A 9365-nucleotide genomic window follows, 5' to 3' on the forward strand; every position below is an offset into this window, starting at 1 on the left:
TTTACTCTTATTCTGTCCCACAAAAGGTTGTTCCGTTGCCCTGTAATGGCCAGGGTGTATGTGGCAGTACAGGCTATGAGGCTTTATTTGATATTTGAAGTATTGTGTCATTTCTTTTCCAAAGAATCTAATTTATCCATTCATAATATTTCCTTTATCAAGGAATATAATTATATATATATTTCTTTAGATTTAACTAACATAATTGTTATGTTAGATTTAACTAACAAACTATACTGGCTCATTCTTACTTTTCTTAGCTATTCTGTTTCCATTTTTTTTATTAAATACCTTTGTATCCATTATGGTTTCAATAATACAATGTTCATATTTAGAAAGCACACTTGCATGTCAAAAAGAAAAAGCAGTTGGGGTTTGCAATGTTACCTTAGCTTTTGGGCACCAGTTTTACTAGTCATTACACATAACTCATAACCGAAATGTCGAACAATTAAGAAAGCTGAGAATTTACTCAGTGGTTGGAATTTAATTTTTAAATTTTATTAGTTCATCTCAACCCTCTCAAAGCTGTGTTAAAAACACACACATTTGTTAAACAAATGTTTCGATCAAATTTCAAACAAATCAATACGAATTTCATTTTCGCTAATTTGCTCACGTGTTTCTCAGTAAAAAAATAAATAAAATCAGTGTAGAACTAGTCTGTTTTCTGTTTTGATTCAGTTGCATTTTCCAGTTGTCAATACAACAGTGGTTTCGGTCTGATTGGGTTAGAGAAAGTACATCATGCAGAATCCATGCATGTTGCTATTGACCCCAAATGCCATGAATCACAATTTAACTGCACACACTAGCTGCTTATAGTTATCCATCCTAGGGTGGATAGAAATTACGTGTAGTATACTTTTTAGTCATTGAAGTTCCCAAAATGACACACATTTCTATATCCTACTACTTTTGGATTGCAATTGATAAGCTTTATTCATTATATTAATATTAACTTTATTAATACAATTCTTTTTTTGTCATTATTTTTGTTTTTAGGGTTTTCGGTTGCGTACTCCATGACTGCTGTTCGTAGTTCATTGGTTGTTGGCATATGCTGACCAGATAGCAGACACCAGTGAAGACTAAATACACCAGGTGCAGCATATTAGGCTACATTTGCATTATTACTATAATATTGTCATAGAATTTTATCCAACCTGTTGCAATTAGCACTTCTATGTATCAATCCCTCTAATGTTCACCATATCAAGCTGTTTAAACCTTCTCCACCCACCTGGCCAATGGGCTTTTCATGACCTTTTCTATTTCCCATCTTGTAAAATTAAACCGAATTGATATTTTGTTTTTGCGGTTAAAATGAGAAAGTTAAAGCAGAAAGGGGCTGATCTCATCATCTCAGATATTGCATATACAGCTAAGATAACATAAGATCCTTCATAGGTTTGTAATAAAGTAAGTAAGTAAAATCTATTTATATTTAAAATCAATAAAAGTGGAATGTGTTTGACTTTTCCACGAAGCCCACTGCAGGGGGTTCCAGGAGCAGTGGCTAGGAGCTGCTGCCCCAAACCCACCGGCTCTGCCCGTTACGGGGCCCTTGAGCAGAGGGCCCTCCAGAGAGACATCTAGGGCCCTAGTGTGTCTAATATGTATGGGAGGGAGCGCTACCTAAGTGAAGAAAATTATTATAAAGTGAACGGGAAGCGTTGGTGTGGTCTGTTTCATCACATCCATGGGAGGATGTCCCCCAATACAATAGATCAATAAAATGTTTCAAGAGCTCACAATGGCAGCACTAAAACATGCACTGTACATTTACACCCAAAAAGCATTTTCAAAACTTCATCATTTTGTTAGCATTCTCCCTAACAATATATCATAAGGCAGAAATTCTTCAAGCTAGAAAGCCGTATTAAAGCAGTTCAACCAGTGTTGTTAAAAACATTAGATGCCATGGTTCCATGGCACAGACGACCATGGCGTCCCACACACACACACACACGTCTATACACACACAGAGACTACACAACCATCTCAACCAACAAACTCAATCCTTAATCACCAGACTCAGCCCAGATGTGATTTCTCTCTCCAATGAAGTTAAGCTGGCCTCACCATTGGTCTGGTGTAAAGGTAGGTCAGGTAATCAGATCATGCTGATAATGTCTTCCATCACGTTCCAACCTCACCCAAACTGTATGGATCGGTGTGGGCCCTGGTTTGCCTCATAGTAATGTTGTCTGCACATCAGGGGTCAACGTAGATAGTAACAATGTAAATTGGAGGATTTCAGACTTTCTCATTTCAAGGCACAACTTTTAGTTGTTTTCCCTTATTTTACATTGCACTTTTCCATTCATTTTACATTTCATTCAATATTTTGTTTGTAATTCACATTTCATTGAATTAAGGATTTCCTGTTTTATTAATATTAATATTTTGTAATATGGGTAACCACACAGTATTGGAGAGTGTGAGTGAGGCAATAATTCTTAGACAAATGTGAAGTAAACAATCTAAGGGTATGATGTGCCAATGGGGGGGGTGTGTGTGTGTGTGTGTGTGTGTGTGTGTGTGTGTGTGTGTGTGTGTGTGTGTGTGTGTGTGTGTGTGTGTGTGTGTGTGTGTTGCCGTGCACTGAGGTGGCCTCAGCAGATCTGGGTGATAAGCCTCACAGCCACACACTCACTCGCTCACACGTGTTATTAGCATTTAGAGGGCCTCTTTCAGACCCCCATGCATGCACACACACACACATACATATATATTTACACTTCAAAAGTATTACTTTAATACACAAATGAACCCCGTGGGAGGAGACCAGAGCGTCTTTTCTCTGTTAGGGACACCGCTGGGTTGTAATCCCGGACATCTGAGGACCAGCTATTGTTCAACATGGTGTTGTGTTATTCTCCTACCTTTCCTAATTCAGCCAAGGTGGAATTAAAGGATGGGAGATGATAAAAGCACAGCGGGTCCAGCTGCTCCCCCTGCTCAGAAGACAGTGTATGTACAATATGTATGTATGTATTTTTATATCTGTGTGCATGCATGTTTGTGTGTGTGTGTGTGTGTGTGTGTGTGTGTGTGTGTGTGTGTGTGTGTGTGTGTGTGTGTGTGTGTGTGTGTGTGTGTGTGTGTGTGTGTGTGTGTGTGTGTGTGTTCGGTCTGCACTAATGAACAAATATGGAAAGTCAGTTGATTCTGTATCTGTCTATGTTAGGTCGGTTTAATCTGTTTACTATAGATATATTTGAATGTGATGATGGACTAAATGAATATAGAATGCCAGTAGGATGGATTGATGGACCTGGAGTGTACAGAGTTTCCTCAGTAAGAAGAGGCGTTGTTGACAATTTGAGAAGTTTGTTTCACTGCTTGGTCGGAGGGTGAGAGTACGGTCAATGAAGGTTCCCAGACCCTTACAGGTCTTTCTCAATGTTCTTCCCATTGACTTCCAGTGGTGGGAGAGTGGGATGTTTGCGGGGAAGGTCAATGAACAGGTCCTTGGTCTTTGAGGCCTGGTAGTCCCCCCCCCTCCCCCCACCCTGGTAGGCAACTCAGAGAAGCCGTCAATCCCAGCTTGGCTCGTCAATCCCTGTGTGGTGGTGGATGAGATGACTGACCTTAGGGTGCTGCAGTGAGATGACTGACCCTTAGGGTGCTTCAGTGAGAGGAATGAACCTTGGGGTGCTTCAGTGCAGATCGTTCTGTCGGCGCTGAGGTGACCACCTGGTGCCTCCCCCTAATGAGAAATGAGAAGAACCAGAGGATCAGGGATGGCCGATCAGAAGTTCACAAACAACGTCCTCATATACAGTCCCTGACAAAAGTCTTGTCACTTATCTATTTTGTAGAAACAACAGCTTATGACCTGACTTTTAATTAATCCATTGGTTTTAGAAATGGCTCATATGAAAGCTAAAACCCTCCCAAATTAAGTTTAATAAACTAAAATAAATTTGCTTAACTGAAGAAGGATTGATCATTAAATGAACACAGAAAGGTCAGATTTGGGCAAGACAAAATTTTTGTCGCCTACAGAGAGTAATGTGAAAATTGAACAAATAATTACTTCAAATACAAAAAAATGTTGCATAACATCAGTGAATTAAGTAGTGGTGCTGTGAGATCCATATTTATTATCTTGTATGACTTCCATGAGCTTGAAGGACTGCATCCATGCGGTTGCAGCAAAGAAAGCAGTCTTACATGCCTCCCAGAGTTCATCAAGATTCTTTGGTTTCGTCTTCCATGCTTCCTCTTTCATTCTACCCATTACATGTGACTGGGATGGCCAGTCCTGGAGCATCTTGATCTTCTTCGCCTTGAGGAACTTTGATGTAGAGATGGAAGTATGCGATGAAGCACCATCCTGCTGCAAAACTTGACCCCTTTTATGGTTGGGAATGTAAGAGGTAGCTAATACTTCTTGATATTTTAGGCTATTGATATTGCCTTCCACCCTGCAAATCTCTCGCACACCCCCATACTGGATGTAACCCCAGACCATGATTTTTCCACCACCAAACTTAACTGTTTTCTGGGTGAATCTCGGATCCATGCGGGCCCCAGTAGGTCTCCTGCAATATTTGCGGCGGCTATGATGTAATTCAACTGAAGATTCATCTGGGAAATCCACCTTCGGCCACTTTTCCAGCGTCCATCCTTTTAGCAGGCTGTGGGCCTTGACAAATGCCATACGTTTTTTTAATTGCCTTTTGTTTAGTGCTGGTTTCTGGGCACTGATTCGACCATGGAGGCCATTTCGAGACAGACTTCTACAAACTTTTCTGGTTGACACGGGGACTTGAGTTGACCAGGCCTGGTGGAGCTCTGCTGCAGTGGAAAAGGGGCTGGCCTTAGATTTTCGAGCTAACAAATGGTCCTCCCGAGCAGTTGTCTTCCAGGGTCTGCCGGACCTGGGCTTGTCGAAAACATCTCCAGTCTCTTCAAATCTTTTTCTTATTCTTTGTACTTGACGCTGAGACACATTGAAGGTGTCAGCCGCCTCAGCATTGGATCTGGTCTTCAGCCTCTTGATAATCAACGCTTTGGTCTCAGGGTGAATCTTAGGCATGTTGTCAGAGGTCAAGTTGCAGTTGATATGACGGTCTGGTGTGCTGGGGTTCTTTTTATACACACCCACTAATTGATTGATCAATTATTGATCACAGGTGAGGCTGTAATCTAGGATTGGGTGCATCATATGACAAGGCGACAAGACTTTGGTCTTTGCAAATACTGACTCAGTGGGCTTTACCAAGCTGTGAACGTTAGAGTGCTTTTCAGCAGTTTCGTTTGGCACCAAAACATTATTTCAAAAGCTATTGGGGTTGAAATTAACCATTTCTTGTAAAAGAAATTGATTACAGATATATTTGAGGGGCACTTAAGGTCAACTTGTACCGAAGCGACAAGACTTTTGTCAGGGACTGTAAGCCATAGGCATCTCCAATGGGTGTTTACACCATACAGGTATCATTCACACCTTTAAGCTATTTGTAGGCAACCTGATGTTGGTCTGTTTGTCCACAAACCTCATTTTGTAGCTGGGGATGAACAAGCCTCTAATCACCAGAGAGGCTAACACTCCAGGGCAGTAGTCACAGGTGGGGTTGTTTTTTTGATGCACTGGGCAGATGATGAGAGTTCCACCTTGCTGGGATGGAACACCTCACAGAAAACCCCTGATGGTTGTCTGTGATAGGCCCTCAGCAGGTAGCGGCCCATCTGGTCAGTTGCTGGTGCCTTGTTTGGGTTGATCCTCTTCAGGGCCTGCTCCAACTCCAAGGGCTCAAGTACCAGTGGTGGGGAGGGACCTGATGTCAAGGTCAAAGGTTAACTCCTCCCTCTCCTGTGTGACGTTTTGTTGATCAAACCTGCAGAAGAAGTTGTTCAGGCTACCTGCCATGCTGAAAAATAGGAGTTGTCAGAACAAAAGCCAGCGTATTGACCCCCTTGCCAGGTGTCCCTTGCTTTGCCTTCCTGGAACCGTGTTCCACTTTCTACTTGTACGGCCTCTCGGTATGCTACCTGAGATGATGATGATGCTTTAAGATCTCTTTAAGATTCCTTCCAATGTTGTTGTTCGATGTATGAGTGTGTATATATATATATATATATATATATATATATATATTTCTCGTACATACACACATATAGGTTATATATCTATATATGATCTATAGATATATACATCCTTATGAAGCAAAACCTGTTACTTGAGGCCTAGTGCTAATTATCTAACCATTCAACCCAGTGTTCTGTTATTATTAATATGTGCAAATTACACCTAATCACTCGTCATTCAGGTCACATCAAATAAAGACCCCCGCAAGCCGTCTGAACACATTACATCGTGACATGGTAATTATGGGTTATTTGGCAAGAGAACGCTATAATGGCCCCCTCTACTCTTCTCCCTATTTGGTTCGTATGATCTCTACTCCTAGATGCTGTGATTCACTTCTTCTGCCTTCTACAGGAAATGGCTTCCTGCGTCCTGTATTTTTTGAGGCAGATTCAGAGATAAAACACGTAATGTGTGTGTGTGGTTATCTCACAAAACCAACGAGTAAAAGTAGCAACATGCCATCAGAAACAATATTCACAATGGGGGGAGGATGATTATGTCGGAGTCACCACTCTTAATATGTTTGAGATGTCTTTCATAATTTCTTACCTAGGATAATCCGTATGTTTCATTGGGAGTTCTTTGTTGTGGGTAATCAGTATGAATCCCCTATTTCTGCTCTTTTTATAATATCAGAAGTCCTTAGGTGACTCAAGCATGCGTGGACAAACACGAAGATGACGGTGGTCTTCCACCGCATCATTTCCATTTGACTTTTTTTTCATGTATTTATCCTACTTGGTTGGCGTGTTACAAGTAAACCTTACTCTTTCTGTTTGTTTTTTATATTTTAAATCCACGTATCTTTTGAGTAGTCTTTAGTTGCATCACTTATCCATAGCCCTTATTTTAGAATATATTATTCTAAAATAACTTGGATAGTTTTGGGTCATTCCAGAATTGGAGGACAATTTAGGCATCAACACTTTAGAAAAATGTACTCTTTATTTTATAATTTTCTGTTATGTATTTAAGATTTAACAGTTATTTAACAGTTAAAAAACCATCAAATAATTTGATTTGTCCAGCTCAGGCATCAAAGGTACACTTTTTATGAGAGGTTTTATTTGTTGTGTGCTTTGCTTGGCGCAACCCTGTTACGAATACTCTTGAAAAAAGTATATTTTAAAATATTGTTTAATAAATCCTTTACCATTAAGTAAATAAAGTCACATTCACATTGAATACTCATTTCATTTCAGATAAGAGTTGACTTATATTAATTTAAGCAACTTTTGAAATCTATCTTGCCCAACTTTTCAATAGTCAAGTTTTTTTTGTATTTATTTTCAAATATTTGCTCAAATACATTATGCATATAATCATTCAAACTATTAAAAGGACAATAGGTTAAACCCTTGTGAGCTGAGAAAATAATTTAAGATTATTTTAATAAATGATATGGCAACAGGGTTGAAATTAGGGTAACAGGGTTGCGCAAAGTAACGGTTTAATGGATACATTAATTTTGATTGTAGATCATGACATAATTGTGACAAATAAATACTCAGGACCACAGGAATGTTGTTACATAATATTTTATATATCGTTTCGATGAAGGATCAACAGGATTAGTAGGAATGATAAAAAAAATAAACATGACAACAAGACCACAAACCGGATCTGATCAAATATTCAATGGACAAACATAAAAAAATAGTCATATTAAAATAGGCCAACAACCTGGCATTAAAATGGCTGGCTTCGAAGTAGTTCCAGGTTCCTCTTGTAAACCCCTTTTTGAACATTTCAGTAAAAAAGAGGTAAAAATGACCACGCTGCTTGTACTGTGTGCAGGGGCCATCGCTAAAAAAATGGATGGTTGTCACATCCGGGAATCTCTCTTGGATTTCCCTCAGGATGGGCTCCAGGTGTTGCCATATGGCAGGTGGTCCCTTCAGTCTGGATGCCGATACAGTGCAAAAGGCGGTAGGGGCAGATGGCCCCCCCACATAGTAAACCCCAGTGTGCAAAGTGGCCTGTTGGTGTGATGCACCAAAATGGACAGCTTGTACTTCAGCGCTGTACTTGCAGCCATAGTTCTCTGAGAAGTCAATATGGACTGCACATTCATTTGCAGGGAGGTTCAGCTTCAGGGCCCATGAGAAAGCATATTGCTGCCTGATGTTAAAGAGATGGCGCCTGAACTTCTGGAGCAAAATGGCAAACGTTTCCACCAGCTCTTCTTGGGAGCATTCAAATTCTTTTTTCAAAGTGATCTTTGAGGCTGCTCCAGGATCATTTTTGTGCTCTTTGTCCACAGTGGCCCACTGAAGGTAGGAGACACGATCGGTGGCTCTGTAGTGGCTTGTGAGTGCATAGGTATTATTGCTGCATTCCTCACATTCCCCATACATATATTGCTTGGTGTCACACGTGATGGCTTGTGTCAGGCACTCCAAATTGGATGTGTCGATGACGTGCATCTGGTGAAGCTTTTTGGCAATAAAGCCTAGATTTTCATGTTGTTTGCACATGCATGTTTCACGATCTGCCAATGTTGGATGCACAACCCAGTAGGGGCGAAGTGTGCAGAACAGTGAGTATGATAGACAGAGGGTGGTCTGCTCAGCCAGGAACTTCAAATGGAGGTTCTTCATTGAATCCACCAGTAATCTTTTCTGCATTTTCTTCTTTTCTTTTGTCACCGTTTGCTGATGATGATCATCATCATGCTAAATTATGCATACACAATTAAACATTTACAATTATACTATAGATAATAGATTGTCCCTTCTGAGTGAACTGGAGGAGATGCAACCCTGTTACTGTAGTGCAACCCTGTTACTCTAATTACAGTAACAGGGTTGCAAAACAATGCTAATGTTAGCTTTTTCTCAGGAATAGATGCTAGCTGTGGAATGTGATGTTACTGTCAAGGTCAAGGACAAACTTAGTTATATAAATAAAGAAAGAAACTTATTTTGATAATATGATTAACAGGGTTGCGTTAGTCAGAGTGACACACTCAATCAAGGCTGAAAAGATTGGAAAAATATGAAAAATAGAAGTAATGACGTACCTTTGGTCTACCCATGGTGCTAGCAAATGGTGTAATGATGTCATTTCCTCTGTGTCATGTGACTCACTATTTGTTCTCTTCCAATGTCAGGCTAAATTGGTTTTGGTAACAGGGTTGCACGAATGTTGTGGGACACAACTTCAGTGCATAATTACTATTATTTAAATTATGTTGATGATTAAAAAAACTTATTTTAACTGTTACATTTGACATGCAAGTTGGTCATCAAGAAGGTGG

The sequence above is a fragment of the Pollachius pollachius genome, assembly GCF_949987615.1.
Source record: "Pollachius pollachius genome assembly, chromosome: 9".
NCBI classification, from domain to species: domain Eukaryota; kingdom Metazoa; phylum Chordata; class Actinopteri; order Gadiformes; family Gadidae; genus Pollachius; species Pollachius pollachius.